This window comes from Schistocerca americana, unplaced genomic scaffold (genome assembly GCF_021461395.2).
Source record: "Schistocerca americana isolate TAMUIC-IGC-003095 unplaced genomic scaffold, iqSchAmer2.1 HiC_scaffold_999, whole genome shotgun sequence".
NCBI classification, from domain to species: Eukaryota; Metazoa; Arthropoda; class Insecta; order Orthoptera; family Acrididae; genus Schistocerca; species Schistocerca americana.
In genome coordinates, this window is record NW_025726784.1 from 1 (window position 1) to 27,509 (window position 27,509).

At 54.0% G+C, this 27,509-nt stretch overlaps 61 non-coding genes across 61 annotated transcripts; all 61 read left to right on the top strand.

Moving 5' to 3' along the window:
- Window positions 1-80: 80 nt before the first annotated feature.
- Trnae-cuc lies at window positions 81-152 on the top strand. The gene has a single exon. It is a non-coding gene; the product is annotated as a tRNA-Glu (tRNA).
- Window positions 153-538: 386 nt separating this feature from the next.
- On the top strand, window positions 539-610 carry Trnah-gug. The gene has a single exon. It is a non-coding gene; the product is annotated as a tRNA-His (tRNA).
- Window positions 611-1,357: 747 nt separating this feature from the next.
- Window positions 1,358-1,439, top strand: Trnal-uag. The gene has a single exon. It is a non-coding gene; the product is annotated as a tRNA-Leu (tRNA).
- An 80-nt stretch (window positions 1,440-1,519) lies between these two features.
- Trnal-cag lies at window positions 1,520-1,601 on the top strand. The gene has a single exon. It is a non-coding gene; the product is annotated as a tRNA-Leu (tRNA).
- Window positions 1,602-1,884: 283 nt separating this feature from the next.
- Window positions 1,885-1,956, top strand: Trnae-cuc. Its single transcript has one exon. It is a non-coding gene; the product is annotated as a tRNA-Glu (tRNA).
- A 386-nt stretch (window positions 1,957-2,342) lies between these two features.
- Window positions 2,343-2,414, top strand: Trnah-gug. The gene has a single exon. It is a non-coding gene; the product is annotated as a tRNA-His (tRNA).
- A 747-nt stretch (window positions 2,415-3,161) lies between these two features.
- Trnal-uag lies at window positions 3,162-3,243 on the top strand. The gene has a single exon. It is a non-coding gene; the product is annotated as a tRNA-Leu (tRNA).
- Window positions 3,244-3,323: 80 nt separating this feature from the next.
- Trnal-cag lies at window positions 3,324-3,405 on the top strand. Its single transcript has one exon. It is a non-coding gene; the product is annotated as a tRNA-Leu (tRNA).
- A 283-nt stretch (window positions 3,406-3,688) lies between these two features.
- Window positions 3,689-3,760, top strand: Trnae-cuc. The gene has a single exon. It is a non-coding gene; the product is annotated as a tRNA-Glu (tRNA).
- A 386-nt stretch (window positions 3,761-4,146) lies between these two features.
- Trnah-gug lies at window positions 4,147-4,218 on the top strand. Its single transcript has one exon. It is a non-coding gene; the product is annotated as a tRNA-His (tRNA).
- A 747-nt stretch (window positions 4,219-4,965) lies between these two features.
- Window positions 4,966-5,047, top strand: Trnal-uag. Its single transcript has one exon. It is a non-coding gene; the product is annotated as a tRNA-Leu (tRNA).
- An 80-nt stretch (window positions 5,048-5,127) lies between these two features.
- Trnal-cag lies at window positions 5,128-5,209 on the top strand. The gene has a single exon. It is a non-coding gene; the product is annotated as a tRNA-Leu (tRNA).
- Window positions 5,210-5,492: 283 nt separating this feature from the next.
- Window positions 5,493-5,564, top strand: Trnae-cuc. The gene has a single exon. It is a non-coding gene; the product is annotated as a tRNA-Glu (tRNA).
- Window positions 5,565-5,950: 386 nt separating this feature from the next.
- Trnah-gug lies at window positions 5,951-6,022 on the top strand. The gene has a single exon. It is a non-coding gene; the product is annotated as a tRNA-His (tRNA).
- Window positions 6,023-6,769: 747 nt separating this feature from the next.
- On the top strand, window positions 6,770-6,851 carry Trnal-uag. The gene has a single exon. It is a non-coding gene; the product is annotated as a tRNA-Leu (tRNA).
- An 80-nt stretch (window positions 6,852-6,931) lies between these two features.
- Window positions 6,932-7,013, top strand: Trnal-cag. The gene has a single exon. It is a non-coding gene; the product is annotated as a tRNA-Leu (tRNA).
- Window positions 7,014-7,296: 283 nt separating this feature from the next.
- On the top strand, window positions 7,297-7,368 carry Trnae-cuc. Its single transcript has one exon. It is a non-coding gene; the product is annotated as a tRNA-Glu (tRNA).
- Window positions 7,369-7,754: 386 nt separating this feature from the next.
- Trnah-gug lies at window positions 7,755-7,826 on the top strand. The gene has a single exon. It is a non-coding gene; the product is annotated as a tRNA-His (tRNA).
- A 747-nt stretch (window positions 7,827-8,573) lies between these two features.
- Trnal-uag lies at window positions 8,574-8,655 on the top strand. Its single transcript has one exon. It is a non-coding gene; the product is annotated as a tRNA-Leu (tRNA).
- An 80-nt stretch (window positions 8,656-8,735) lies between these two features.
- Window positions 8,736-8,817, top strand: Trnal-cag. The gene has a single exon. It is a non-coding gene; the product is annotated as a tRNA-Leu (tRNA).
- Window positions 8,818-9,100: 283 nt separating this feature from the next.
- Window positions 9,101-9,172, top strand: Trnae-cuc. Its single transcript has one exon. It is a non-coding gene; the product is annotated as a tRNA-Glu (tRNA).
- Window positions 9,173-9,558: 386 nt separating this feature from the next.
- Trnah-gug lies at window positions 9,559-9,630 on the top strand. Its single transcript has one exon. It is a non-coding gene; the product is annotated as a tRNA-His (tRNA).
- Window positions 9,631-10,377: 747 nt separating this feature from the next.
- Window positions 10,378-10,459, top strand: Trnal-uag. The gene has a single exon. It is a non-coding gene; the product is annotated as a tRNA-Leu (tRNA).
- An 80-nt stretch (window positions 10,460-10,539) lies between these two features.
- On the top strand, window positions 10,540-10,621 carry Trnal-cag. The gene has a single exon. It is a non-coding gene; the product is annotated as a tRNA-Leu (tRNA).
- Window positions 10,622-10,904: 283 nt separating this feature from the next.
- On the top strand, window positions 10,905-10,976 carry Trnae-cuc. The gene has a single exon. It is a non-coding gene; the product is annotated as a tRNA-Glu (tRNA).
- Window positions 10,977-11,362: 386 nt separating this feature from the next.
- Window positions 11,363-11,434, top strand: Trnah-gug. The gene has a single exon. It is a non-coding gene; the product is annotated as a tRNA-His (tRNA).
- A 747-nt stretch (window positions 11,435-12,181) lies between these two features.
- Window positions 12,182-12,263, top strand: Trnal-uag. The gene has a single exon. It is a non-coding gene; the product is annotated as a tRNA-Leu (tRNA).
- Window positions 12,264-12,343: 80 nt separating this feature from the next.
- On the top strand, window positions 12,344-12,425 carry Trnal-cag. Its single transcript has one exon. It is a non-coding gene; the product is annotated as a tRNA-Leu (tRNA).
- A 283-nt stretch (window positions 12,426-12,708) lies between these two features.
- On the top strand, window positions 12,709-12,780 carry Trnae-cuc. The gene has a single exon. It is a non-coding gene; the product is annotated as a tRNA-Glu (tRNA).
- A 386-nt stretch (window positions 12,781-13,166) lies between these two features.
- On the top strand, window positions 13,167-13,238 carry Trnah-gug. The gene has a single exon. It is a non-coding gene; the product is annotated as a tRNA-His (tRNA).
- Window positions 13,239-13,985: 747 nt separating this feature from the next.
- Trnal-uag lies at window positions 13,986-14,067 on the top strand. Its single transcript has one exon. It is a non-coding gene; the product is annotated as a tRNA-Leu (tRNA).
- Window positions 14,068-14,149: 82 nt separating this feature from the next.
- Trnal-cag lies at window positions 14,150-14,231 on the top strand. Its single transcript has one exon. It is a non-coding gene; the product is annotated as a tRNA-Leu (tRNA).
- A 283-nt stretch (window positions 14,232-14,514) lies between these two features.
- Trnae-cuc lies at window positions 14,515-14,586 on the top strand. Its single transcript has one exon. It is a non-coding gene; the product is annotated as a tRNA-Glu (tRNA).
- Window positions 14,587-14,972: 386 nt separating this feature from the next.
- Window positions 14,973-15,044, top strand: Trnah-gug. Its single transcript has one exon. It is a non-coding gene; the product is annotated as a tRNA-His (tRNA).
- A 747-nt stretch (window positions 15,045-15,791) lies between these two features.
- Trnal-uag lies at window positions 15,792-15,873 on the top strand. Its single transcript has one exon. It is a non-coding gene; the product is annotated as a tRNA-Leu (tRNA).
- An 80-nt stretch (window positions 15,874-15,953) lies between these two features.
- On the top strand, window positions 15,954-16,035 carry Trnal-cag. Its single transcript has one exon. It is a non-coding gene; the product is annotated as a tRNA-Leu (tRNA).
- A 283-nt stretch (window positions 16,036-16,318) lies between these two features.
- Window positions 16,319-16,390, top strand: Trnae-cuc. The gene has a single exon. It is a non-coding gene; the product is annotated as a tRNA-Glu (tRNA).
- A 386-nt stretch (window positions 16,391-16,776) lies between these two features.
- Trnah-gug lies at window positions 16,777-16,848 on the top strand. The gene has a single exon. It is a non-coding gene; the product is annotated as a tRNA-His (tRNA).
- Window positions 16,849-17,595: 747 nt separating this feature from the next.
- Trnal-uag lies at window positions 17,596-17,677 on the top strand. Its single transcript has one exon. It is a non-coding gene; the product is annotated as a tRNA-Leu (tRNA).
- An 80-nt stretch (window positions 17,678-17,757) lies between these two features.
- Trnal-cag lies at window positions 17,758-17,839 on the top strand. The gene has a single exon. It is a non-coding gene; the product is annotated as a tRNA-Leu (tRNA).
- Window positions 17,840-18,122: 283 nt separating this feature from the next.
- On the top strand, window positions 18,123-18,194 carry Trnae-cuc. The gene has a single exon. It is a non-coding gene; the product is annotated as a tRNA-Glu (tRNA).
- Window positions 18,195-18,580: 386 nt separating this feature from the next.
- On the top strand, window positions 18,581-18,652 carry Trnah-gug. The gene has a single exon. It is a non-coding gene; the product is annotated as a tRNA-His (tRNA).
- A 747-nt stretch (window positions 18,653-19,399) lies between these two features.
- On the top strand, window positions 19,400-19,481 carry Trnal-uag. The gene has a single exon. It is a non-coding gene; the product is annotated as a tRNA-Leu (tRNA).
- Window positions 19,482-19,561: 80 nt separating this feature from the next.
- Trnal-cag lies at window positions 19,562-19,643 on the top strand. The gene has a single exon. It is a non-coding gene; the product is annotated as a tRNA-Leu (tRNA).
- A 283-nt stretch (window positions 19,644-19,926) lies between these two features.
- On the top strand, window positions 19,927-19,998 carry Trnae-cuc. The gene has a single exon. It is a non-coding gene; the product is annotated as a tRNA-Glu (tRNA).
- Window positions 19,999-20,384: 386 nt separating this feature from the next.
- On the top strand, window positions 20,385-20,456 carry Trnah-gug. The gene has a single exon. It is a non-coding gene; the product is annotated as a tRNA-His (tRNA).
- A 747-nt stretch (window positions 20,457-21,203) lies between these two features.
- Trnal-uag lies at window positions 21,204-21,285 on the top strand. The gene has a single exon. It is a non-coding gene; the product is annotated as a tRNA-Leu (tRNA).
- An 80-nt stretch (window positions 21,286-21,365) lies between these two features.
- Window positions 21,366-21,447, top strand: Trnal-cag. The gene has a single exon. It is a non-coding gene; the product is annotated as a tRNA-Leu (tRNA).
- A 283-nt stretch (window positions 21,448-21,730) lies between these two features.
- Trnae-cuc lies at window positions 21,731-21,802 on the top strand. Its single transcript has one exon. It is a non-coding gene; the product is annotated as a tRNA-Glu (tRNA).
- A 386-nt stretch (window positions 21,803-22,188) lies between these two features.
- On the top strand, window positions 22,189-22,260 carry Trnah-gug. The gene has a single exon. It is a non-coding gene; the product is annotated as a tRNA-His (tRNA).
- A 747-nt stretch (window positions 22,261-23,007) lies between these two features.
- On the top strand, window positions 23,008-23,089 carry Trnal-uag. The gene has a single exon. It is a non-coding gene; the product is annotated as a tRNA-Leu (tRNA).
- An 80-nt stretch (window positions 23,090-23,169) lies between these two features.
- Window positions 23,170-23,251, top strand: Trnal-cag. The gene has a single exon. It is a non-coding gene; the product is annotated as a tRNA-Leu (tRNA).
- A 283-nt stretch (window positions 23,252-23,534) lies between these two features.
- Window positions 23,535-23,606, top strand: Trnae-cuc. The gene has a single exon. It is a non-coding gene; the product is annotated as a tRNA-Glu (tRNA).
- A 386-nt stretch (window positions 23,607-23,992) lies between these two features.
- Trnah-gug lies at window positions 23,993-24,064 on the top strand. Its single transcript has one exon. It is a non-coding gene; the product is annotated as a tRNA-His (tRNA).
- Window positions 24,065-24,811: 747 nt separating this feature from the next.
- Window positions 24,812-24,893, top strand: Trnal-uag. Its single transcript has one exon. It is a non-coding gene; the product is annotated as a tRNA-Leu (tRNA).
- An 80-nt stretch (window positions 24,894-24,973) lies between these two features.
- Window positions 24,974-25,055, top strand: Trnal-cag. Its single transcript has one exon. It is a non-coding gene; the product is annotated as a tRNA-Leu (tRNA).
- A 283-nt stretch (window positions 25,056-25,338) lies between these two features.
- On the top strand, window positions 25,339-25,410 carry Trnae-cuc. Its single transcript has one exon. It is a non-coding gene; the product is annotated as a tRNA-Glu (tRNA).
- A 386-nt stretch (window positions 25,411-25,796) lies between these two features.
- On the top strand, window positions 25,797-25,868 carry Trnah-gug. The gene has a single exon. It is a non-coding gene; the product is annotated as a tRNA-His (tRNA).
- A 747-nt stretch (window positions 25,869-26,615) lies between these two features.
- Window positions 26,616-26,697, top strand: Trnal-uag. Its single transcript has one exon. It is a non-coding gene; the product is annotated as a tRNA-Leu (tRNA).
- Window positions 26,698-26,777: 80 nt separating this feature from the next.
- Window positions 26,778-26,859, top strand: Trnal-cag. Its single transcript has one exon. It is a non-coding gene; the product is annotated as a tRNA-Leu (tRNA).
- Window positions 26,860-27,142: 283 nt separating this feature from the next.
- Window positions 27,143-27,214, top strand: Trnae-cuc. Its single transcript has one exon. It is a non-coding gene; the product is annotated as a tRNA-Glu (tRNA).
- The last annotated feature ends 295 nt before the right edge of the window (window positions 27,215-27,509 follow it).

The window sequence follows — 27,509 nt, forward strand, 5'->3', positions numbered from 1 at the left end:
AGAGAGTGGATTTTTTACAGTTGTCGTCAGTCAACCGTGGGTGGCTGCTGCGTTCGCTGGAAAGAGCACTGCCGTCGTTATCCGGTGTGGTCTAGTGGCTAGGATACCTGGCTCTCACCCAGGAGGCCCGGGTTCGATTCCCGGTACCGGAATTGCGCGTTTTTATTGCTCCTCTTATGCGACTTGTCTCGACTTTGCTCGACTGACGCTACGCTGACGCGTGCAGAAAGCTACGTTAAGTATGACTCGCGGCAACACCTGACGGCGAGAGAGATGCGGCGTCTATCCACTTGTTATCGAGCCACATACCGGTACCTGTAGTCAAGAGGCTTGGAGGACTGCAAGACATTGCCACGGAGGTGAATGCAGCTAACCACTGTAGTTAGTGTCCTGACAGCGCAGGCACGTTCATTTGCTCGTATACATGTGATGGAGACCGTGTCTGACACTGCTGTGGCGTACACCTTGGCCTAGGCTTTGCTGGGTATCGCCACTTGCATTCGAGCCAGCTGCCTTCGCGTGCGCCTCCGTGGCCATGGCCGTGATCGTCTAGTGGTTAGGACATTGCGTTGTGGCCGCAATAACCCAGGTTCGAATCCTGGTCACGGCAATTTTGAAAGTTTTGCCTTGCTGCCGTTGCAATGACGAGTACTCGAAATGACAGTACTCTGTTGATTTTTTCACTCGTGTTCCGCAGGCCGCAGTTTGCACTACCACTTCATCCCCAACACGTAATGTCGCCTCCCAGAGCGCAGACGTCCGCTGCTCTCTGTAGTCGAAAAGGGCAGTTGTTTGAAGTGCGATGGATGAGCAGCCAGTCCCAGCAGAACAGGAAGCTGTGGCGTGCACTGTTTGTACAAATGCTAGGAACACTGGCGCACCAAGCAGCGCATGTAGCGTGGCCGAGCGCTTTAAGGCGCTGGTTTAAGGCACCAGTATCTCTGTAGGCGCGGTTTCGAATCCCGTAGCTGCCGGCGGTTTTGCTGTGATCGCGTTAACCTGGCGCTTTTTCTTCAAGTGTAACCTCCTTGAGCTCACATATGTTTGATACATGGAGCATTCTAGCTCCGCCTGACAGTTACAGCTACGATACTTTAGTGGTTACGGAAGGCCCAGGTTCGAAACCTGGTCACGGTACGAAAACGTCTCTTGACGCTGTCTCCTTAACTGCGACAGCTACAGACAAGTGGCGTCGCTACCATACGGCGGGCACGGCTTTTTCTTGCTGTGGATGGCCTAAAGAGACGCTTCCAGTGGGAGAGCAGTGGAAATACATGGCACGGCGATTGCCAAGATACTTCCATTTCGAAGTGATCTTTGTAGTACAAAGGAAACGTTTTGCCGCTGCTGCCCCAACGGTAACGTGGCCGAGCGGTCTAAGGCGCTGGTTTTAGGCACCAGTCTCTTCGGAGGCGTGGGTTCGAATCCCACCGTTGCCACTTTTTACGTCTCATTTTTGTGCCGTTGCGGTGTGTTCTCGTGGAGTGGGACGCAGCTCTTGTGACGCGCGTGTTGTGTAGGTAGCGTGGCCGAGCGGTCTAAGGCGCTGGTTTCAGGCACCATTCTCTTCGGAGGCGTGGGTTCGAATCCCACAGCTGCCAAACGTGTAATGTTTCCTGTGTCGAAGGCAGATGCACTCATTGCCCGCAAAGGAAACAGCACAACAAGGCGTGAGCGTCTGCTTGGTGAATTGTCGTAGAACAGTGCGTGGTGCAACGACAGGATTTTCAGGCACCTTTTGCTCTCATCATTGCTGGCGTTCGTCTCCACGAAATGCGTCCGGAGCACGCCGTTCTATAACGCGAGAGAGTGGATTTTTTACAGTTGTCGTCAGTCAACCGTGGGTGGCTGCTGCGTTCGCTGGAAAGAGCACTGCCGTCGTTATCCGGTGTGGTCTAGTGGCTAGGATACCTGGCTCTCACCCAGGAGGCCCGGGTTCGATTCCCGGTACCGGAATTGCGCGTTTTTATTGCTCCTCTTATGCGACTTGTCTCGACTTTGCTCGACTGACGCTACGCTGACGCGTGCAGAAAGCTACGTTAAGTATGACTCGCGGCAACACCTGACGGCGAGAGAGATGCGGCGTCTATCCACTTGTTATCGAGCCACATACCGGTACCTGTAGTCAAGAGGCTTGGAGGACTGCAAGACATTGCCACGGAGGTGAATGCAGCTAACCACTGTAGTTAGTGTCCTGACAGCGCAGGCACGTTCATTTGCTCGTATACATGTGATGGAGACCGTGTCTGACACTGCTGTGGCGTACACCTTGGCCTAGGCTTTGCTGGGTATCGCCACTTGCATTCGAGCCAGCTGCCTTCGCGTGCGCCTCCGTGGCCATGGCCGTGATCGTCTAGTGGTTAGGACATTGCGTTGTGGCCGCAATAACCCAGGTTCGAATCCTGGTCACGGCAATTTTGAAAGTTTTGCCTTGCTGCCGTTGCAATGACGAGTACTCGAAATGACAGTACTCTGTTGATTTTTTCACTCGTGTTCCGCAGGCCGCAGTTTGCACTACCACTTCATCCCCAACACGTAATGTCGCCTCCCAGAGCGCAGACGTCCGCTGCTCTCTGTAGTCGAAAAGGGCAGTTGTTTGAAGTGCGATGGATGAGCAGCCAGTCCCAGCAGAACAGGAAGCTGTGGCGTGCACTGTTTGTACAAATGCTAGGAACACTGGCGCACCAAGCAGCGCATGTAGCGTGGCCGAGCGCTTTAAGGCGCTGGTTTAAGGCACCAGTATCTCTGTAGGCGCGGTTTCGAATCCCGTAGCTGCCGGCGGTTTTGCTGTGATCGCGTTAACCTGGCGCTTTTTCTTCAAGTGTAACCTCCTTGAGCTCACATATGTTTGATACATGGAGCATTCTAGCTCCGCCTGACAGTTACAGCTACGATACTTTAGTGGTTACGGAAGGCCCAGGTTCGAAACCTGGTCACGGTACGAAAACGTCTCTTGACGCTGTCTCCTTAACTGCGACAGCTACAGACAAGTGGCGTCGCTACCATACGGCGGGCACGGCTTTTTCTTGCTGTGGATGGCCTAAAGAGACGCTTCCAGTGGGAGAGCAGTGGAAATACATGGCACGGCGATTGCCAAGATACTTCCATTTCGAAGTGATCTTTGTAGTACAAAGGAAACGTTTTGCCGCTGCTGCCCCAACGGTAACGTGGCCGAGCGGTCTAAGGCGCTGGTTTTAGGCACCAGTCTCTTCGGAGGCGTGGGTTCGAATCCCACCGTTGCCACTTTTTACGTCTCATTTTTGTGCCGTTGCGGTGTGTTCTCGTGGAGTGGGACGCAGCTCTTGTGACGCGCGTGTTGTGTAGGTAGCGTGGCCGAGCGGTCTAAGGCGCTGGTTTCAGGCACCATTCTCTTCGGAGGCGTGGGTTCGAATCCCACAGCTGCCAAACGTGTAATGTTTCCTGTGTCGAAGGCAGATGCACTCATTGCCCGCAAAGGAAACAGCACAACAAGGCGTGAGCGTCTGCTTGGTGAATTGTCGTAGAACAGTGCGTGGTGCAACGACAGGATTTTCAGGCACCTTTTGCTCTCATCATTGCTGGCGTTCGTCTCCACGAAATGCGTCCGGAGCACGCCGTTCTATAACGCGAGAGAGTGGATTTTTTACAGTTGTCGTCAGTCAACCGTGGGTGGCTGCTGCGTTCGCTGGAAAGAGCACTGCCGTCGTTATCCGGTGTGGTCTAGTGGCTAGGATACCTGGCTCTCACCCAGGAGGCCCGGGTTCGATTCCCGGTACCGGAATTGCGCGTTTTTATTGCTCCTCTTATGCGACTTGTCTCGACTTTGCTCGACTGACGCTACGCTGACGCGTGCAGAAAGCTACGTTAAGTATGACTCGCGGCAACACCTGACGGCGAGAGAGATGCGGCGTCTATCCACTTGTTATCGAGCCACATACCGGTACCTGTAGTCAAGAGGCTTGGAGGACTGCAAGACATTGCCACGGAGGTGAATGCAGCTAACCACTGTAGTTAGTGTCCTGACAGCGCAGGCACGTTCATTTGCTCGTATACATGTGATGGAGACCGTGTCTGACACTGCTGTGGCGTACACCTTGGCCTAGGCTTTGCTGGGTATCGCCACTTGCATTCGAGCCAGCTGCCTTCGCGTGCGCCTCCGTGGCCATGGCCGTGATCGTCTAGTGGTTAGGACATTGCGTTGTGGCCGCAATAACCCAGGTTCGAATCCTGGTCACGGCAATTTTGAAAGTTTTGCCTTGCTGCCGTTGCAATGACGAGTACTCGAAATGACAGTACTCTGTTGATTTTTTCACTCGTGTTCCGCAGGCCGCAGTTTGCACTACCACTTCATCCCCAACACGTAATGTCGCCTCCCAGAGCGCAGACGTCCGCTGCTCTCTGTAGTCGAAAAGGGCAGTTGTTTGAAGTGCGATGGATGAGCAGCCAGTCCCAGCAGAACAGGAAGCTGTGGCGTGCACTGTTTGTACAAATGCTAGGAACACTGGCGCACCAAGCAGCGCATGTAGCGTGGCCGAGCGCTTTAAGGCGCTGGTTTAAGGCACCAGTATCTCTGTAGGCGCGGTTTCGAATCCCGTAGCTGCCGGCGGTTTTGCTGTGATCGCGTTAACCTGGCGCTTTTTCTTCAAGTGTAACCTCCTTGAGCTCACATATGTTTGATACATGGAGCATTCTAGCTCCGCCTGACAGTTACAGCTACGATACTTTAGTGGTTACGGAAGGCCCAGGTTCGAAACCTGGTCACGGTACGAAAACGTCTCTTGACGCTGTCTCCTTAACTGCGACAGCTACAGACAAGTGGCGTCGCTACCATACGGCGGGCACGGCTTTTTCTTGCTGTGGATGGCCTAAAGAGACGCTTCCAGTGGGAGAGCAGTGGAAATACATGGCACGGCGATTGCCAAGATACTTCCATTTCGAAGTGATCTTTGTAGTACAAAGGAAACGTTTTGCCGCTGCTGCCCCAACGGTAACGTGGCCGAGCGGTCTAAGGCGCTGGTTTTAGGCACCAGTCTCTTCGGAGGCGTGGGTTCGAATCCCACCGTTGCCACTTTTTACGTCTCATTTTTGTGCCGTTGCGGTGTGTTCTCGTGGAGTGGGACGCAGCTCTTGTGACGCGCGTGTTGTGTAGGTAGCGTGGCCGAGCGGTCTAAGGCGCTGGTTTCAGGCACCATTCTCTTCGGAGGCGTGGGTTCGAATCCCACAGCTGCCAAACGTGTAATGTTTCCTGTGTCGAAGGCAGATGCACTCATTGCCCGCAAAGGAAACAGCACAACAAGGCGTGAGCGTCTGCTTGGTGAATTGTCGTAGAACAGTGCGTGGTGCAACGACAGGATTTTCAGGCACCTTTTGCTCTCATCATTGCTGGCGTTCGTCTCCACGAAATGCGTCCGGAGCACGCCGTTCTATAACGCGAGAGAGTGGATTTTTTACAGTTGTCGTCAGTCAACCGTGGGTGGCTGCTGCGTTCGCTGGAAAGAGCACTGCCGTCGTTATCCGGTGTGGTCTAGTGGCTAGGATACCTGGCTCTCACCCAGGAGGCCCGGGTTCGATTCCCGGTACCGGAATTGCGCGTTTTTATTGCTCCTCTTATGCGACTTGTCTCGACTTTGCTCGACTGACGCTACGCTGACGCGTGCAGAAAGCTACGTTAAGTATGACTCGCGGCAACACCTGACGGCGAGAGAGATGCGGCGTCTATCCACTTGTTATCGAGCCACATACCGGTACCTGTAGTCAAGAGGCTTGGAGGACTGCAAGACATTGCCACGGAGGTGAATGCAGCTAACCACTGTAGTTAGTGTCCTGACAGCGCAGGCACGTTCATTTGCTCGTATACATGTGATGGAGACCGTGTCTGACACTGCTGTGGCGTACACCTTGGCCTAGGCTTTGCTGGGTATCGCCACTTGCATTCGAGCCAGCTGCCTTCGCGTGCGCCTCCGTGGCCATGGCCGTGATCGTCTAGTGGTTAGGACATTGCGTTGTGGCCGCAATAACCCAGGTTCGAATCCTGGTCACGGCAATTTTGAAAGTTTTGCCTTGCTGCCGTTGCAATGACGAGTACTCGAAATGACAGTACTCTGTTGATTTTTTCACTCGTGTTCCGCAGGCCGCAGTTTGCACTACCACTTCATCCCCAACACGTAATGTCGCCTCCCAGAGCGCAGACGTCCGCTGCTCTCTGTAGTCGAAAAGGGCAGTTGTTTGAAGTGCGATGGATGAGCAGCCAGTCCCAGCAGAACAGGAAGCTGTGGCGTGCACTGTTTGTACAAATGCTAGGAACACTGGCGCACCAAGCAGCGCATGTAGCGTGGCCGAGCGCTTTAAGGCGCTGGTTTAAGGCACCAGTATCTCTGTAGGCGCGGTTTCGAATCCCGTAGCTGCCGGCGGTTTTGCTGTGATCGCGTTAACCTGGCGCTTTTTCTTCAAGTGTAACCTCCTTGAGCTCACATATGTTTGATACATGGAGCATTCTAGCTCCGCCTGACAGTTACAGCTACGATACTTTAGTGGTTACGGAAGGCCCAGGTTCGAAACCTGGTCACGGTACGAAAACGTCTCTTGACGCTGTCTCCTTAACTGCGACAGCTACAGACAAGTGGCGTCGCTACCATACGGCGGGCACGGCTTTTTCTTGCTGTGGATGGCCTAAAGAGACGCTTCCAGTGGGAGAGCAGTGGAAATACATGGCACGGCGATTGCCAAGATACTTCCATTTCGAAGTGATCTTTGTAGTACAAAGGAAACGTTTTGCCGCTGCTGCCCCAACGGTAACGTGGCCGAGCGGTCTAAGGCGCTGGTTTTAGGCACCAGTCTCTTCGGAGGCGTGGGTTCGAATCCCACCGTTGCCACTTTTTACGTCTCATTTTTGTGCCGTTGCGGTGTGTTCTCGTGGAGTGGGACGCAGCTCTTGTGACGCGCGTGTTGTGTAGGTAGCGTGGCCGAGCGGTCTAAGGCGCTGGTTTCAGGCACCATTCTCTTCGGAGGCGTGGGTTCGAATCCCACAGCTGCCAAACGTGTAATGTTTCCTGTGTCGAAGGCAGATGCACTCATTGCCCGCAAAGGAAACAGCACAACAAGGCGTGAGCGTCTGCTTGGTGAATTGTCGTAGAACAGTGCGTGGTGCAACGACAGGATTTTCAGGCACCTTTTGCTCTCATCATTGCTGGCGTTCGTCTCCACGAAATGCGTCCGGAGCACGCCGTTCTATAACGCGAGAGAGTGGATTTTTTACAGTTGTCGTCAGTCAACCGTGGGTGGCTGCTGCGTTCGCTGGAAAGAGCACTGCCGTCGTTATCCGGTGTGGTCTAGTGGCTAGGATACCTGGCTCTCACCCAGGAGGCCCGGGTTCGATTCCCGGTACCGGAATTGCGCGTTTTTATTGCTCCTCTTATGCGACTTGTCTCGACTTTGCTCGACTGACGCTACGCTGACGCGTGCAGAAAGCTACGTTAAGTATGACTCGCGGCAACACCTGACGGCGAGAGAGATGCGGCGTCTATCCACTTGTTATCGAGCCACATACCGGTACCTGTAGTCAAGAGGCTTGGAGGACTGCAAGACATTGCCACGGAGGTGAATGCAGCTAACCACTGTAGTTAGTGTCCTGACAGCGCAGGCACGTTCATTTGCTCGTATACATGTGATGGAGACCGTGTCTGACACTGCTGTGGCGTACACCTTGGCCTAGGCTTTGCTGGGTATCGCCACTTGCATTCGAGCCAGCTGCCTTCGCGTGCGCCTCCGTGGCCATGGCCGTGATCGTCTAGTGGTTAGGACATTGCGTTGTGGCCGCAATAACCCAGGTTCGAATCCTGGTCACGGCAATTTTGAAAGTTTTGCCTTGCTGCCGTTGCAATGACGAGTACTCGAAATGACAGTACTCTGTTGATTTTTTCACTCGTGTTCCGCAGGCCGCAGTTTGCACTACCACTTCATCCCCAACACGTAATGTCGCCTCCCAGAGCGCAGACGTCCGCTGCTCTCTGTAGTCGAAAAGGGCAGTTGTTTGAAGTGCGATGGATGAGCAGCCAGTCCCAGCAGAACAGGAAGCTGTGGCGTGCACTGTTTGTACAAATGCTAGGAACACTGGCGCACCAAGCAGCGCATGTAGCGTGGCCGAGCGCTTTAAGGCGCTGGTTTAAGGCACCAGTATCTCTGTAGGCGCGGTTTCGAATCCCGTAGCTGCCGGCGGTTTTGCTGTGATCGCGTTAACCTGGCGCTTTTTCTTCAAGTGTAACCTCCTTGAGCTCACATATGTTTGATACATGGAGCATTCTAGCTCCGCCTGACAGTTACAGCTACGATACTTTAGTGGTTACGGAAGGCCCAGGTTCGAAACCTGGTCACGGTACGAAAACGTCTCTTGACGCTGTCTCCTTAACTGCGACAGCTACAGACAAGTGGCGTCGCTACCATACGGCGGGCACGGCTTTTTCTTGCTGTGGATGGCCTAAAGAGACGCTTCCAGTGGGAGAGCAGTGGAAATACATGGCACGGCGATTGCCAAGATACTTCCATTTCGAAGTGATCTTTGTAGTACAAAGGAAACGTTTTGCCGCTGCTGCCCCAACGGTAACGTGGCCGAGCGGTCTAAGGCGCTGGTTTTAGGCACCAGTCTCTTCGGAGGCGTGGGTTCGAATCCCACCGTTGCCACTTTTTACGTCTCATTTTTGTGCCGTTGCGGTGTGTTCTCGTGGAGTGGGACGCAGCTCTTGTGACGCGCGTGTTGTGTAGGTAGCGTGGCCGAGCGGTCTAAGGCGCTGGTTTCAGGCACCATTCTCTTCGGAGGCGTGGGTTCGAATCCCACAGCTGCCAAACGTGTAATGTTTCCTGTGTCGAAGGCAGATGCACTCATTGCCCGCAAAGGAAACAGCACAACAAGGCGTGAGCGTCTGCTTGGTGAATTGTCGTAGAACAGTGCGTGGTGCAACGACAGGATTTTCAGGCACCTTTTGCTCTCATCATTGCTGGCGTTCGTCTCCACGAAATGCGTCCGGAGCACGCCGTTCTATAACGCGAGAGAGTGGATTTTTTACAGTTGTCGTCAGTCAACCGTGGGTGGCTGCTGCGTTCGCTGGAAAGAGCACTGCCGTCGTTATCCGGTGTGGTCTAGTGGCTAGGATACCTGGCTCTCACCCAGGAGGCCCGGGTTCGATTCCCGGTACCGGAATTGCGCGTTTTTATTGCTCCTCTTATGCGACTTGTCTCGACTTTGCTCGACTGACGCTACGCTGACGCGTGCAGAAAGCTACGTTAAGTATGACTCGCGGCAACACCTGACGGCGAGAGAGATGCGGCGTCTATCCACTTGTTATCGAGCCACATACCGGTACCTGTAGTCAAGAGGCTTGGAGGACTGCAAGACATTGCCACGGAGGTGAATGCAGCTAACCACTGTAGTTAGTGTCCTGACAGCGCAGGCACGTTCATTTGCTCGTATACATGTGATGGAGACCGTGTCTGACACTGCTGTGGCGTACACCTTGGCCTAGGCTTTGCTGGGTATCGCCACTTGCATTCGAGCCAGCTGCCTTCGCGTGCGCCTCCGTGGCCATGGCCGTGATCGTCTAGTGGTTAGGACATTGCGTTGTGGCCGCAATAACCCAGGTTCGAATCCTGGTCACGGCAATTTTGAAAGTTTTGCCTTGCTGCCGTTGCAATGACGAGTACTCGAAATGACAGTACTCTGTTGATTTTTTCACTCGTGTTCCGCAGGCCGCAGTTTGCACTACCACTTCATCCCCAACACGTAATGTCGCCTCCCAGAGCGCAGACGTCCGCTGCTCTCTGTAGTCGAAAAGGGCAGTTGTTTGAAGTGCGATGGATGAGCAGCCAGTCCCAGCAGAACAGGAAGCTGTGGCGTGCACTGTTTGTACAAATGCTAGGAACACTGGCGCACCAAGCAGCGCATGTAGCGTGGCCGAGCGCTTTAAGGCGCTGGTTTAAGGCACCAGTATCTCTGTAGGCGCGGTTTCGAATCCCGTAGCTGCCGGCGGTTTTGCTGTGATCGCGTTAACCTGGCGCTTTTTCTTCAAGTGTAACCTCCTTGAGCTCACATATGTTTGATACATGGAGCATTCTAGCTCCGCCTGACAGTTACAGCTACGATACTTTAGTGGTTACGGAAGGCCCAGGTTCGAAACCTGGTCACGGTACGAAAACGTCTCTTGACGCTGTCTCCTTAACTGCGACAGCTACAGACAAGTGGCGTCGCTACCATACGGCGGGCACGGCTTTTTCTTGCTGTGGATGGCCTAAAGAGACGCTTCCAGTGGGAGAGCAGTGGAAATACATGGCACGGCGATTGCCAAGATACTTCCATTTCGAAGTGATCTTTGTAGTACAAAGGAAACGTTTTGCCGCTGCTGCCCCAACGGTAACGTGGCCGAGCGGTCTAAGGCGCTGGTTTTAGGCACCAGTCTCTTCGGAGGCGTGGGTTCGAATCCCACCGTTGCCACTTTTTACGTCTCATTTTTGTGCCGTTGCGGTGTGTTCTCGTGGAGTGGGACGCAGCTCTTGTGACGCGCGTGTTGTGTAGGTAGCGTGGCCGAGCGGTCTAAGGCGCTGGTTTCAGGCACCATTCTCTTCGGAGGCGTGGGTTCGAATCCCACAGCTGCCAAACGTGTAATGTTTCCTGTGTCGAAGGCAGATGCACTCATTGCCCGCAAAGGAAACAGCACAACAAGGCGTGAGCGTCTGCTTGGTGAATTGTCGTAGAACAGTGCGTGGTGCAACGACAGGATTTTCAGGCACCTTTTGCTCTCATCATTGCTGGCGTTCGTCTCCACGAAATGCGTCCGGAGCACGCCGTTCTATAACGCGAGAGAGTGGATTTTTTACAGTTGTCGTCAGTCAACCGTGGGTGGCTGCTGCGTTCGCTGGAAAGAGCACTGCCGTCGTTATCCGGTGTGGTCTAGTGGCTAGGATACCTGGCTCTCACCCAGGAGGCCCGGGTTCGATTCCCGGTACCGGAATTGCGCGTTTTTATTGCTCCTCTTATGCGACTTGTCTCGACTTTGCTCGACTGACGCTACGCTGACGCGTGCAGAAAGCTACGTTAAGTATGACTCGCGGCAACACCTGACGGCGAGAGAGATGCGGCGTCTATCCACTTGTTATCGAGCCACATACCGGTACCTGTAGTCAAGAGGCTTGGAGGACTGCAAGACATTGCCACGGAGGTGAATGCAGCTAACCACTGTAGTTAGTGTCCTGACAGCGCAGGCACGTTCATTTGCTCGTATACATGTGATGGAGACCGTGTCTGACACTGCTGTGGCGTACACCTTGGCCTAGGCTTTGCTGGGTATCGCCACTTGCATTCGAGCCAGCTGCCTTCGCGTGCGCCTCCGTGGCCATGGCCGTGATCGTCTAGTGGTTAGGACATTGCGTTGTGGCCGCAATAACCCAGGTTCGAATCCTGGTCACGGCAATTTTGAAAGTTTTGCCTTGCTGCCGTTGCAATGACGAGTACTCGAAATGACAGTACTCTGTTGATTTTTTCACTCGTGTTCCGCAGGCCGCAGTTTGCACTACCACTTCATCCCCAACACGTAATGTCGCCTCCCAGAGCGCAGACGTCCGCTGCTCTCTGTAGTCGAAAAGGGCAGTTGTTTGAAGTGCGATGGATGAGCAGCCAGTCCCAGCAGAACAGGAAGCTGTGGCGTGCACTGTTTGTACAAATGCTAGGAACACTGGCGCACCAAGCAGCGCATGTAGCGTGGCCGAGCGCTTTAAGGCGCTGGTTTAAGGCACCAGTATCTCTGTAGGCGCGGTTTCGAATCCCGTAGCTGCCGGCGGTTTTGCTGTGATCGCGTTAACCTGGCGCTTTTTCTTCAAGTGTAACCTCCTTGAGCTCACATATGTTTGATACATGGAGCATTCTAGCTCCGCCTGACAGTTACAGCTACGATACTTTAGTGGTTACGGAAGGCCCAGGTTCGAAACCTGGTCACGGTACGAAAACGTCTCTTGACGCTGTCTCCTTAACTGCGACAGCTACAGACAAGTGGCGTCGCTACCATACGGCGGGCACGGCTTTTTCTTGCTGTGGATGGCCTAAAGAGACGCTTCCAGTGGGAGAGCAGTGGAAATACATGGCACGGCGATTGCCAAGATACTTCCATTTCGAAGTGATCTTTGTAGTACAAAGGAAACGTTTTGCCGCTGCTGCCCCAACGGTAACGTGGCCGAGCGGTCTAAGGCGCTGGTTTTAGGCACCAGTCTCTTCGGAGGCGTGGGTTCGAATCCCACCGTTGCCACTTTTTACGTCTCATTTTTGTGCCGTTGCGGTGTGTTCTCGTGGAGTGGGACGCAGCTCTTGTGACGCGCGTGTTGTGTAGGTAGCGTGGCCGAGCGGTCTAAGGCGCTGGTTTCAGGCACCATTCTCTTCGGAGGCGTGGGTTCGAATCCCACAGCTGCCAAACGTGTAATGTTTCCTGTGTCGAAGGCAGATGCACTCATTGCCCGCAAAGGAAACAGCACAACAAGGCGTGAGCGTCTGCTTGGTGAATTGTCGTAGAACAGTGCGTGGTGCAACGACAGGATTTTCAGGCACCTTTTGCTCTCATCATTGCTGGCGTTCGTCTCCACGAAATGCGTCCGGAGCACGCCGTTCTATAACGCGAGAGAGTGGATTTTTTACAGTTGTCGTCAGTCAACCGTGGGTGGCTGCTGCGTTCGCTGGAAAGAGCACTGCCGTCGTTATCCGGTGTGGTCTAGTGGCTAGGATACCTGGCTCTCACCCAGGAGGCCCGGGTTCGATTCCCGGTACCGGAATTGCGCGTTTTTATTGCTCCTCTTATGCGACTTGTCTCGACTTTGCTCGACTGACGCTACGCTGACGCGTGCAGAAAGCTACGTTAAGTATGACTCGCGGCAACACCTGACGGCGAGAGAGATGCGGCGTCTATCCACTTGTTATCGAGCCACATACCGGTACCTGTAGTCAAGAGGCTTGGAGGACTGCAAGACATTGCCACGGAGGTGAATGCAGCTAACCACTGTAGTTAGTGTCCTGACAGCGCAGGCACGTTCATTTGCTCGTATACATGTGATGGAGACCGTGTCTGACACTGCTGTGGCGTACACCTTGGCCTAGGCTTTGCTGGGTATCGCCACTTGCATTCGAGCCAGCTGCCTTCGCGTGCGCCTCCGTGGCCATGGCCGTGATCGTCTAGTGGTTAGGACATTGCGTTGTGGCCGCAATAACCCAGGTTCGAATCCTGGTCACGGCAATTTTGAAAGTTTTGCCTTGCTGCCGTTGCAATGACGAGTACTCGAAATGACAGTACTCTGTTGATTTTTTCACTCGTGTTCCGCAGGCCGCAGTTTGCACTACCACTTCATCCCCAACACGTAATGTCGCCTCCCAGAGCGCAGACGTCCGCTGCTCTCTGTAGTCGAAAAGGGCAGTTGTTTGAAGTGCGATGGATGAGCAGCCAGTCCCAGCAGAACAGGAAGCTGTGGCGTGCACTGTTTGTACAAATGCTAGGAACACTGGCGCACCAAGCAGCGCATGTAGCGTGGCCGAGCGCTTTAAGGCGCTGGTTTAAGGCACCAGTATCTCTGTAGGCGCGGTTTCGAATCCCGTAGCTGCCGGCGGTTTTGCTGTGATCGCGTTAACCTGGCGCTTTTTCTTCAAGTGTAACCTCCTTGAGCTCACATATGTTTGATACATGGAGCATTCTAGCTCCGCCTGACAGTTACAGCTACGATACTTTAGTGGTTACGGAAGGCCCAGGTTCGAAACCTGGTCACGGTACGAAAACGTCTCTTGACGCTGTCTCCTTAACTGCGACAGCTACAGACAAGTGGCGTCGCTACCATACGGCGGGCACGGCTTTTTCTTGCTGTGGATGGCCTAAAGAGACGCTTCCAGTGGGAGAGCAGTGGAAATACATGGCACGGCGATTGCCAAGATACTTCCATTTCGAAGTGATCTTTGTAGTACAAAGGAAACGTTTTGCCGCTGCTGCCCCAACGGTAACGTGGCCGAGCGGTCTAAGGCGCTGGTTTTAGGCACCAGTCTCTTCGGAGGCGTGGGTTCGAATCCCACCGTTGCCACTTTTTACGTCTCATTTTTGTGCCGTTGCGGTGTGTGTTCTCGTGGAGTGGGACGCAGCTCTTGTGACGCGCGTGTTGTGTAGGTAGCGTGGCCGAGCGGTCTAAGGCGCTGGTTTCAGGCACCATTCTCTTCGGAGGCGTGGGTTCGAATCCCACAGCTGCCAAACGTGTAATGTTTCCTGTGTCGAAGGCAGATGCACTCATTGCCCGCAAAGGAAACAGCACAACAAGGCGTGAGCGTCTGCTTGGTGAATTGTCGTAGAACAGTGCGTGGTGCAACGACAGGATTTTCAGGCACCTTTTGCTCTCATCATTGCTGGCGTTCGTCTCCACGAAATGCGTCCGGAGCACGCCGTTCTATAACGCGAGAGAGTGGATTTTTTACAGTTGTCGTCAGTCAACCGTGGGTGGCTGCTGCGTTCGCTGGAAAGAGCACTGCCGTCGTTATCCGGTGTGGTCTAGTGGCTAGGATACCTGGCTCTCACCCAGGAGGCCCGGGTTCGATTCCCGGTACCGGAATTGCGCGTTTTTATTGCTCCTCTTATGCGACTTGTCTCGACTTTGCTCGACTGACGCTACGCTGACGCGTGCAGAAAGCTACGTTAAGTATGACTCGCGGCAACACCTGACGGCGAGAGAGATGCGGCGTCTATCCACTTGTTATCGAGCCACATACCGGTACCTGTAGTCAAGAGGCTTGGAGGACTGCAAGACATTGCCACGGAGGTGAATGCAGCTAACCACTGTAGTTAGTGTCCTGACAGCGCAGGCACGTTCATTTGCTCGTATACATGTGATGGAGACCGTGTCTGACACTGCTGTGGCGTACACCTTGGCCTAGGCTTTGCTGGGTATCGCCACTTGCATTCGAGCCAGCTGCCTTCGCGTGCGCCTCCGTGGCCATGGCCGTGATCGTCTAGTGGTTAGGACATTGCGTTGTGGCCGCAATAACCCAGGTTCGAATCCTGGTCACGGCAATTTTGAAAGTTTTGCCTTGCTGCCGTTGCAATGACGAGTACTCGAAATGACAGTACTCTGTTGATTTTTTCACTCGTGTTCCGCAGGCCGCAGTTTGCACTACCACTTCATCCCCAACACGTAATGTCGCCTCCCAGAGCGCAGACGTCCGCTGCTCTCTGTAGTCGAAAAGGGCAGTTGTTTGAAGTGCGATGGATGAGCAGCCAGTCCCAGCAGAACAGGAAGCTGTGGCGTGCACTGTTTGTACAAATGCTAGGAACACTGGCGCACCAAGCAGCGCATGTAGCGTGGCCGAGCGCTTTAAGGCGCTGGTTTAAGGCACCAGTATCTCTGTAGGCGCGGTTTCGAATCCCGTAGCTGCCGGCGGTTTTGCTGTGATCGCGTTAACCTGGCGCTTTTTCTTCAAGTGTAACCTCCTTGAGCTCACATATGTTTGATACATGGAGCATTCTAGCTCCGCCTGACAGTTACAGCTACGATACTTTAGTGGTTACGGAAGGCCCAGGTTCGAAACCTGGTCACGGTACGAAAACGTCTCTTGACGCTGTCTCCTTAACTGCGACAGCTACAGACAAGTGGCGTCGCTACCATACGGCGGGCACGGCTTTTTCTTGCTGTGGATGGCCTAAAGAGACGCTTCCAGTGGGAGAGCAGTGGAAATACATGGCACGGCGATTGCCAAGATACTTCCATTTCGAAGTGATCTTTGTAGTACAAAGGAAACGTTTTGCCGCTGCTGCCCCAACGGTAACGTGGCCGAGCGGTCTAAGGCGCTGGTTTTAGGCACCAGTCTCTTCGGAGGCGTGGGTTCGAATCCCACCGTTGCCACTTTTTACGTCTCATTTTTGTGCCGTTGCGGTGTGTTCTCGTGGAGTGGGACGCAGCTCTTGTGACGCGCGTGTTGTGTAGGTAGCGTGGCCGAGCGGTCTAAGGCGCTGGTTTCAGGCACCATTCTCTTCGGAGGCGTGGGTTCGAATCCCACAGCTGCCAAACGTGTAATGTTTCCTGTGTCGAAGGCAGATGCACTCATTGCCCGCAAAGGAAACAGCACAACAAGGCGTGAGCGTCTGCTTGGTGAATTGTCGTAGAACAGTGCGTGGTGCAACGACAGGATTTTCAGGCACCTTTTGCTCTCATCATTGCTGGCGTTCGTCTCCACGAAATGCGTCCGGAGCACGCCGTTCTATAACGCGAGAGAGTGGATTTTTTACAGTTGTCGTCAGTCAACCGTGGGTGGCTGCTGCGTTCGCTGGAAAGAGCACTGCCGTCGTTATCCGGTGTGGTCTAGTGGCTAGGATACCTGGCTCTCACCCAGGAGGCCCGGGTTCGATTCCCGGTACCGGAATTGCGCGTTTTTATTGCTCCTCTTATGCGACTTGTCTCGACTTTGCTCGACTGACGCTACGCTGACGCGTGCAGAAAGCTACGTTAAGTATGACTCGCGGCAACACCTGACGGCGAGAGAGATGCGGCGTCTATCCACTTGTTATCGAGCCACATACCGGTACCTGTAGTCAAGAGGCTTGGAGGACTGCAAGACATTGCCACGGAGGTGAATGCAGCTAACCACTGTAGTTAGTGTCCTGACAGCGCAGGCACGTTCATTTGCTCGTATACATGTGATGGAGACCGTGTCTGACACTGCTGTGGCGTACACCTTGGCCTAGGCTTTGCTGGGTATCGCCACTTGCATTCGAGCCAGCTGCCTTCGCGTGCGCCTCCGTGGCCATGGCCGTGATCGTCTAGTGGTTAGGACATTGCGTTGTGGCCGCAATAACCCAGGTTCGAATCCTGGTCACGGCAATTTTGAAAGTTTTGCCTTGCTGCCGTTGCAATGACGAGTACTCGAAATGACAGTACTCTGTTGATTTTTTCACTCGTGTTCCGCAGGCCGCAGTTTGCACTACCACTTCATCCCCAACACGTAATGTCGCCTCCCAGAGCGCAGACGTCCGCTGCTCTCTGTAGTCGAAAAGGGCAGTTGTTTGAAGTGCGATGGATGAGCAGCCAGTCCCAGCAGAACAGGAAGCTGTGGCGTGCACTGTTTGTACAAATGCTAGGAACACTGGCGCACCAAGCAGCGCATGTAGCGTGGCCGAGCGCTTTAAGGCGCTGGTTTAAGGCACCAGTATCTCTGTAGGCGCGGTTTCGAATCCCGTAGCTGCCGGCGGTTTTGCTGTGATCGCGTTAACCTGGCGCTTTTTCTTCAAGTGTAACCTCCTTGAGCTCACATATGTTTGATACATGGAGCATTCTAGCTCCGCCTGACAGTTACAGCTACGATACTTTAGTGGTTACGGAAGGCCCAGGTTCGAAACCTGGTCACGGTACGAAAACGTCTCTTGACGCTGTCTCCTTAACTGCGACAGCTACAGACAAGTGGCGTCGCTACCATACGGCGGGCACGGCTTTTTCTTGCTGTGGATGGCCTAAAGAGACGCTTCCAGTGGGAGAGCAGTGGAAATACATGGCACGGCGATTGCCAAGATACTTCCATTTCGAAGTGATCTTTGTAGTACAAAGGAAACGTTTTGCCGCTGCTGCCCCAACGGTAACGTGGCCGAGCGGTCTAAGGCGCTGGTTTTAGGCACCAGTCTCTTCGGAGGCGTGGGTTCGAATCCCACCGTTGCCACTTTTTACGTCTCATTTTTGTGCCGTTGCGGTGTGTTCTCGTGGAGTGGGACGCAGCTCTTGTGACGCGCGTGTTGTGTAGGTAGCGTGGCCGAGCGGTCTAAGGCGCTGGTTTCAGGCACCATTCTCTTCGGAGGCGTGGGTTCGAATCCCACAGCTGCCAAACGTGTAATGTTTCCTGTGTCGAAGGCAGATGCACTCATTGCCCGCAAAGGAAACAGCACAACAAGGCGTGAGCGTCTGCTTGGTGAATTGTCGTAGAACAGTGCGTGGTGCAACGACAGGATTTTCAGGCACCTTTTGCTCTCATCATTGCTGGCGTTCGTCTCCACGAAATGCGTCCGGAGCACGCCGTTCTATAACGCGAGAGAGTGGATTTTTTACAGTTGTCGTCAGTCAACCGTGGGTGGCTGCTGCGTTCGCTGGAAAGAGCACTGCCGTCGTTATCCGGTGTGGTCTAGTGGCTAGGATACCTGGCTCTCACCCAGGAGGCCCGGGTTCGATTCCCGGTACCGGAATTGCGCGTTTTTATTGCTCCTCTTATGCGACTTGTCTCGACTTTGCTCGACTGACGCTACGCTGACGCGTGCAGAAAGCTACGTTAAGTATGACTCGCGGCAACACCTGACGGCGAGAGAGATGCGGCGTCTATCCACTTGTTATCGAGCCACATACCGGTACCTGTAGTCAAGAGGCTTGGAGGACTGCAAGACATTGCCACGGAGGTGAATGCAGCTAACCACTGTAGTTAGTGTCCTGACAGCGCAGGCACGTTCATTTGCTCGTATACATGTGATGGAGACCGTGTCTGACACTGCTGTGGCGTACACCTTGGCCTAGGCTTTGCTGGGTATCGCCACTTGCATTCGAGCCAGCTGCCTTCGCGTGCGCCTCCGTGGCCATGGCCGTGATCGTCTAGTGGTTAGGACATTGCGTTGTGGCCGCAATAACCCAGGTTCGAATCCTGGTCACGGCAATTTTGAAAGTTTTGCCTTGCTGCCGTTGCAATGACGAGTACTCGAAATGACAGTACTCTGTTGATTTTTTCACTCGTGTTCCGCAGGCCGCAGTTTGCACTACCACTTCATCCCCAACACGTAATGTCGCCTCCCAGAGCGCAGACGTCCGCTGCTCTCTGTAGTCGAAAAGGGCAGTTGTTTGAAGTGCGATGGATGAGCAGCCAGTCCCAGCAGAACAGGAAGCTGTGGCGTGCACTGTTTGTACAAATGCTAGGAACACTGGCGCACCAAGCAGCGCATGTAGCGTGGCCGAGCGCTTTAAGGCGCTGGTTTAAGGCACCAGTATCTCTGTAGGCGCGGTTTCGAATCCCGTAGCTGCCGGCGGTTTTGCTGTGATCGCGTTAACCTGGCGCTTTTTCTTCAAGTGTAACCTCCTTGAGCTCACATATGTTTGATACATGGAGCATTCTAGCTCCGCCTGACAGTTACAGCTACGATACTTTAGTGGTTACGGAAGGCCCAGGTTCGAAACCTGGTCACGGTACGAAAACGTCTCTTGACGCTGTCTCCTTAACTGCGACAGCTACAGACAAGTGGCGTCGCTACCATACGGCGGGCACGGCTTTTTCTTGCTGTGGATGGCCTAAAGAGACGCTTCCAGTGGGAGAGCAGTGGAAATACATGGCACGGCGATTGCCAAGATACTTCCATTTCGAAGTGATCTTTGTAGTACAAAGGAAACGTTTTGCCGCTGCTGCCCCAACGGTAACGTGGCCGAGCGGTCTAAGGCGCTGGTTTTAGGCACCAGTCTCTTCGGAGGCGTGGGTTCGAATCCCACCGTTGCCACTTTTTACGTCTCATTTTTGTGCCGTTGCGGTGTGTTCTCGTGGAGTGGGACGCAGCTCTTGTGACGCGCGTGTTGTGTAGGTAGCGTGGCCGAGCGGTCTAAGGCGCTGGTTTCAGGCACCATTCTCTTCGGAGGCGTGGGTTCGAATCCCACAGCTGCCAAACGTGTAATGTTTCCTGTGTCGAAGGCAGATGCACTCATTGCCCGCAAAGGAAACAGCACAACAAGGCGTGAGCGTCTGCTTGGTGAATTGTCGTAGAACAGTGCGTGGTGCAACGACAGGATTTTCAGGCACCTTTTGCTCTCATCATTGCTGGCGTTCGTCTCCACGAAATGCGTCCGGAGCACGCCGTTCTATAACGCGAGAGAGTGGATTTTTTACAGTTGTCGTCAGTCAACCGTGGGTGGCTGCTGCGTTCGCTGGAAAGAGCACTGCCGTCGTTATCCGGTGTGGTCTAGTGGCTAGGATACCTGGCTCTCACCCAGGAGGCCCGGGTTCGATTCCCGGTACCGGAATTGCGCGTTTTTATTGCTCCTCTTATGCGACTTGTCTCGACTTTGCTCGACTGACGCTACGCTGACGCGTGCAGAAAGCTACGTTAAGTATGACTCGCGGCAACACCTGACGGCGAGAGAGATGCGGCGTCTATCCACTTGTTATCGAGCCACATACCGGTACCTGTAGTCAAGAGGCTTGGAGGACTGCAAGACATTGCCACGGAGGTGAATGCAGCTAACCACTGTAGTTAGTGTCCTGACAGCGCAGGCACGTTCATTTGCTCGTATACATGTGATGGAGACCGTGTCTGACACTGCTGTGGCGTACACCTTGGCCTAGGCTTTGCTGGGTATCGCCACTTGCATTCGAGCCAGCTGCCTTCGCGTGCGCCTCCGTGGCCATGGCCGTGATCGTCTAGTGGTTAGGACATTGCGTTGTGGCCGCAATAACCCAGGTTCGAATCCTGGTCACGGCAATTTTGAAAGTTTTGCCTTGCTGCCGTTGCAATGACGAGTACTCGAAATGACAGTACTCTGTTGATTTTTTCACTCGTGTTCCGCAGGCCGCAGTTTGCACTACCACTTCATCCCCAACACGTAATGTCGCCTCCCAGAGCGCAGACGTCCGCTGCTCTCTGTAGTCGAAAAGGGCAGTTGTTTGAAGTGCGATGGATGAGCAGCCAGTCCCAGCAGAACAGGAAGCTGTGGCGTGCACTGTTTGTACAAATGCTAGGAACACTGGCGCACCAAGCAGCGCATGTAGCGTGGCCGAGCGCTTTAAGGCGCTGGTTTAAGGCACCAGTATCTCTGTAGGCGCGGTTTCGAATCCCGTAGCTGCCGGCGGTTTTGCTGTGATCGCGTTAACCTGGCGCTTTTTCTTCAAGTGTAACCTCCTTGAGCTCACATATGTTTGATACATGGAGCATTCTAGCTCCGCCTGACAGTTACAGCTACGATACTTTAGTGGTTACGGAAGGCCCAGGTTCGAAACCTGGTCACGGTACGAAAACGTCTCTTGACGCTGTCTCCTTAACTGCGACAGCTACAGACAAGTGGCGTCGCTACCATACGGCGGGCACGGCTTTTTCTTGCTGTGGATGGCCTAAAGAGACGCTTCCAGTGGGAGAGCAGTGGAAATACATGGCACGGCGATTGCCAAGATACTTCCATTTCGAAGTGATCTTTGTAGTACAAAGGAAACGTTTTGCCGCTGCTGCCCCAACGGTAACGTGGCCGAGCGGTCTAAGGCGCTGGTTTTAGGCACCAGTCTCTTCGGAGGCGTGGGTTCGAATCCCACCGTTGCCACTTTTTACGTCTCATTTTTGTGCCGTTGCGGTGTGTTCTCGTGGAGTGGGACGCAGCTCTTGTGACGCGCGTGTTGTGTAGGTAGCGTGGCCGAGCGGTCTAAGGCGCTGGTTTCAGGCACCATTCTCTTCGGAGGCGTGGGTTCGAATCCCACAGCTGCCAAACGTGTAATGTTTCCTGTGTCGAAGGCAGATGCACTCATTGCCCGCAAAGGAAACAGCACAACAAGGCGTGAGCGTCTGCTTGGTGAATTGTCGTAGAACAGTGCGTGGTGCAACGACAGGATTTTCAGGCACCTTTTGCTCTCATCATTGCTGGCGTTCGTCTCCACGAAATGCGTCCGGAGCACGCCGTTCTATAACGCGAGAGAGTGGATTTTTTACAGTTGTCGTCAGTCAACCGTGGGTGGCTGCTGCGTTCGCTGGAAAGAGCACTGCCGTCGTTATCCGGTGTGGTCTAGTGGCTAGGATACCTGGCTCTCACCCAGGAGGCCCGGGTTCGATTCCCGGTACCGGAATTGCGCGTTTTTATTGCTCCTCTTATGCGACTTGTCTCGACTTTGCTCGACTGACGCTACGCTGACGCGTGCAGAAAGCTACGTTAAGTATGACTCGCGGCAACACCTGACGGCGAGAGAGATGCGGCGTCTATCCACTTGTTATCGAGCCACATACCGGTACCTGTAGTCAAGAGGCTTGGAGGACTGCAAGACATTGCCACGGAGGTGAATGCAGCTAACCACTGTAGTTAGTGTCCTGACAGCGCAGGCACGTTCATTTGCTCGTATACATGTGATGGAGACCGTGTCTGACACTGCTGTGGCGTACACCTTGGCCTAGGCTTTGCTGGGTATCGCCACTTGCATTCGAGCCAGCTGCCTTCGCGTGCGCCTCCGTGGCCATGGCCGTGATCGTCTAGTGGTTAGGACATTGCGTTGTGGCCGCAATAACCCAGGTTCGAATCCTGGTCACGGCAATTTTGAAAGTTTTGCCTTGCTGCCGTTGCAATGACGAGTACTCGAAATGACAGTACTCTGTTGATTTTTTCACTCGTGTTCCGCAGGCCGCAGTTTGCACTACCACTTCATCCCCAACACGTAATGTCGCCTCCCAGAGCGCAGACGTCCGCTGCTCTCTGTAGTCGAAAAGGGCAGTTGTTTGAAGTGCGATGGATGAGCAGCCAGTCCCAGCAGAACAGGAAGCTGTGGCGTGCACTGTTTGTACAAATGCTAGGAACACTGGCGCACCAAGCAGCGCATGTAGCGTGGCCGAGCGCTTTAAGGCGCTGGTTTAAGGCACCAGTATCTCTGTAGGCGCGGTTTCGAATCCCGTAGCTGCCGGCGGTTTTGCTGTGATCGCGTTAACCTGGCGCTTTTTCTTCAAGTGTAACCTCCTTGAGCTCACATATGTTTGATACATGGAGCATTCTAGCTCCGCCTGACAGTTACAGCTACGATACTTTAGTGGTTACGGAAGGCCCAGGTTCGAAACCTGGTCACGGTACGAAAACGTCTCTTGACGCTGTCTCCTTAACTGCGACAGCTACAGACAAGTGGCGTCGCTACCATACGGCGGGCACGGCTTTTTCTTGCTGTGGATGGCCTAAAGAGACGCTTCCAGTGGGAGAGCAGTGGAAATACATGGCACGGCGATTGCCAAGATACTTCCATTTCGAAGTGATCTTTGTAGTACAAAGGAAACGTTTTGCCGCTGCTGCCCCAACGGTAACGTGGCCGAGCGGTCTAAGGCGCTGGTTTTAGGCACCAGTCTCTTCGGAGGCGTGGGTTCGAATCCCACCGTTGCCACTTTTTACGTCTCATTTTTGTGCCGTTGCGGTGTGTTCTCGTGGAGTGGGACGCAGCTCTTGTGACGCGCGTGTTGTGTAGGTAGCGTGGCCGAGCGGTCTAAGGCGCTGGTTTCAGGCACCATTCTCTTCGGAGGCGTGGGTTCGAATCCCACAGCTGCCAAACGTGTAATGTTTCCTGTGTCGAAGGCAGATGCACTCATTGCCCGCAAAGGAAACAGCACAACAAGGCGTGAGCGTCTGCTTGGTGAATTGTCGTAGAACAGTGCGTGGTGCAACGACAGGATTTTCAGGCACCTTTTGCTCTCATCATTGCTGGCGTTCGTCTCCACGAAATGCGTCCGGAGCACGCCGTTCTATAACGCGAGAGAGTGGATTTTTTACAGTTGTCGTCAGTCAACCGTGGGTGGCTGCTGCGTTCGCTGGAAAGAGCACTGCCGTCGTTATCCGGTGTGGTCTAGTGGCTAGGATACCTGGCTCTCACCCAGGAGGCCCGGGTTCGATTCCCGGTACCGGAATTGCGCGTTTTTATTGCTCCTCTTATGCGACTTGTCTCGACTTTGCTCGACTGACGCTACGCTGACGCGTGCAGAAAGCTACGTTAAGTATGACTCGCGGCAACACCTGACGGCGAGAGAGATGCGGCGTCTATCCACTTGTTATCGAGCCACATACCGGTACCTGTAGTCAAGAGGCTTGGAGGACTGCAAGACATTGCCACGGAGGTGAATGCAGCTAACCACTGTAGTTAGTGTCCTGACAGCGCAGGCACGTTCATTTGCTCGTATACATGTGATGGAGACCGTGTCTGACACTGCTGTGGCGTACACCTTGGCCTAGGCTTTGCTGGGTATCGCCACTTGCATTCGAGCCAGCTGCCTTCGCGTGCGCCTCCGTGGCCATGGCCGTGATCGTCTAGTGGTTAGGACATTGCGTTGTGGCCGCAATAACCCAGGTTCGAATCCTGGTCACGGCAATTTTGAAAGTTTTGCCTTGCTGCCGTTGCAATGACGAGTACTCGAAATGACAGTACTCTGTTGATTTTTTCACTCGTGTTCCGCAGGCCGCAGTTTGCACTACCACTTCATCCCCAACACGTAATGTCGCCTCCCAGAGCGCAGACGTCCGCTGCTCTCTGTAGTCGAAAAGGGCAGTTGTTTGAAGTGCGATGGATGAGCAGCCAGTCCCAGCAGAACAGGAAGCTGTGGCGTGCACTGTTTGTACAAATGCTAGGAACACTGGCGCACCAAGCAGCGCATGTAGCGTGGCCGAGCGCTTTAAGGCGCTGGTTTAAGGCACCAGTATCTCTGTAGGCGCGGTTTCGAATCCCGTAGCTGCCGGCGGTTTTGCTGTGATCGCGTTAACCTGGCGCTTTTTCTTCAAGTGTAACCTCCTTGAGCTCACATATGTTTGATACATGGAGCATTCTAGCTCCGCCTGACAGTTACAGCTACGATACTTTAGTGGTTACGGAAGGCCCAGGTTCGAAACCTGGTCACGGTACGAAAACGTCTCTTGACGCTGTCTCCTTAACTGCGACAGCTACAGACAAGTGGCGTCGCTACCATACGGCGGGCACGGCTTTTTCTTGCTGTGGATGGCCTAAAGAGACGCTTCCAGTGGGAGAGCAGTGGAAATACATGGCACGGCGATTGCCAAGATAATTCCATTTCGAAGTGATCTTTGTAGTACAAAGGAAACGTTTTGCCGCTGCTGCCCCAACGGTAACGTGGCCGAGCGGTCTAAGGCGCTGGTTTTAGGCACCAGTCTCTTCGGAGGCGTGGGTTCGAATCCCACCGTTGCCACTTTTTACGTCTCATTTTTGTGCCGTTGCGGTGTGTTCTCGTGGAGTGGGACGCAGCTCTTGTGACGCGCGTGTTGTGTAGGTAGCGTGGCCGAGCGGTCTAAGGCGCTGGTTTCAGGCACCATTCTCTTCGGAGGCGTGGGTTCGAATCCCACAGCTGCCAAACGTGTAATGTTTCCTGTGTCGAAGGCAGATGCACTCATTGCCCGCAAAGGAAACAGCACAACAAGGCGTGAGCGTCTGCTTGGTGAATTGTCGTAGAACAGTGCGTGGTGCAACGACAGGATTTTCAGGCACCTTTTGCTCTCATCATTGCTGGCGTTCGTCTCCACGAAATGCGTCCGGAGCACGCCGTTCTATAACGCGAGAGAGTGGATTTTTTACAGTTGTCGTCAGTCAACCGTGGGTGGCTGCTGCGTTCGCTGGAAAGAGCACTGCCGTCGTTATCCGGTGTGGTCTAGTGGCTAGGATACCTGGCTCTCACCCAGGAGGCCCGGGTTCGATTCCCGGTACCGGAATTGCGCGTTTTTATTGCTCCTCTTATGCGACTTGTCTCGACTTTGCTCGACTGACGCTACGCTGACGCGTGCAGAAAGCTACGTTAAGTATGACTCGCGGCAACACCTGACGGCGAGAGAGATGCGGCGTCTATCCACTTGTTATCGAGCCACATACCGGTACCTGTAGTCAAGAGGCTTGGAGGACTGCAAGACATTGCCACGGAGGTGAATGCAGCTAACCACTGTAGTTAGTGTCCTGACAGCGCAGGCACGTTCATTTGCTCGTATACATGTGATGGAGACCGTGTCTGACACTGCTGTGGCGTACACCTTGGCCTAGGCTTTGCTGGGTATCGCCACTTGCATTCGAGCCAGCTGCCTTCGCGTGCGCCTCCGTGGCCATGGCCGTGATCGTCTAGTGGTTAGGACATTGCGTTGTGGCCGCAATAACCCAGGTTCGAATCCTGGTCACGGCAATTTTGAAAGTTTTGCCTTGCTGCCGTTGCAATGACGAGTACTCGAAATGACAGTACTCTGTTGATTTTTTCACTCGTGTTCCGCAGGCCGCAGTTTGCACTACCACTTCATCCCCAACACGTAATGTCGCCTCCCAGAGCGCAGACGTCCGCTGCTCTCTGTAGTCGAAAAGGGCAGTTGTTTGAAGTGCGATGGATGAGCAGCCAGTCCCAGCAGAACAGGAAGCTGTGGCGTGCACTGTTTGTACAAATGCTAGGAACACTGGCGCACCAAGCAGCGCATGTAGCGTGGCCGAGCGCTTTAAGGCGCTGGTTTAAGGCACCAGTATCTCTGTAGGCGCGGTTTCGAATCCCGTAGCTGCCGGCGGTTTTGCTGTGATCGCGTTAACCTGGCGCTTTTTCTTCAAGTGTAACCTCCTTGAGCTCACATATGTTTGATACATGGAGCATTCTAGCTCCGCCTGACAGTTACAGCTACGATACTTTAGTGGTTACGGAAGGCCCAGGTTCGAAACCTGGTCACGGTACGAAAACGTCTCTTGACGCTGTCTCCTTAACTGCGACAGCTACAGACAAGTGGCGTCGCTACCATACGGCGGGCACGGCTTTTTCTTGCTGTGGATGGCCTAAAGAGACGCTTCCAGTGGGAGAGCAGTGGAAATACATGGCACGGCGATTGCCAAGATACTTCCATTTCGAAGTGATCTTTGTAGTACAAAGGAAACGTTTTGCCGCTGCTGCCCCAACGGTAACGTGGCCGAGCGGTCTAAGGCGCTGGTTTTAGGCACCAGTCTCTTCGGAGGCGTGGGTTCGAATCCCACCGTTGCCACTTTTTACGTCTCATTTTTGTGCCGTTGCGGTGTGTTCTCGTGGAGTGGGACGCAGCTCTTGTGACGCGCGTGTTGTGTAGGTAGCGTGGCCGAGCGGTCTAAGGCGCTGGTTTCAGGCACCATTCTCTTCGGAGGCGTGGGTTCGAATCCCACAGCTGCCAAACGTGTAATGTTTCCTGTGTCGAAGGCAGATGCACTCATTGCCCGCAAAGGAAACAGCACAACAAGGCGTGAGCGTCTGCTTGGTGAATTGTCGTAGAACAGTGCGTGGTGCAACGACAGGATTTTCAGGCACCTTTTGCTCTCATCATTGCTGGCGTTCGTCTCCACGAAATGCGTCCGGAGCACGCCGTTCTATAACGCGAGAGAGTGGATTTTTTACAGTTGTCGTCAGTCAACCGTGGGTGGCTGCTGCGTTCGCTGGAAAGAGCACTGCCGTCGTTATCCGGTGTGGTCTAGTGGCTAGGATACCTGGCTCTCACCCAGGAGGCCCGGGTTCGATTCCCGGTACCGGAATTGCGCGTTTTTATTGCTCCTCTTATGCGACTTGTCTCGACTTTGCTCGACTGACGCTACGCTGACGCGTGCAGAAAGCTACGTTAAGTATGACTCGCGGCAACACCTGACGGCGAGAGAGATGCGGCGTCTATCCACTTGTTATCGAGCCACATACCGGTACCTGTAGTCAAGAGGCATGGAGGACTGCAAGACATTGCCACGGAGGTGAATGCAGCTAACCACTGTAGTTAGTGTCCTGACAGCGCAGGCACGTTCATTTGCTCGTATACATGTGATGGAGACCGTGTCTGAC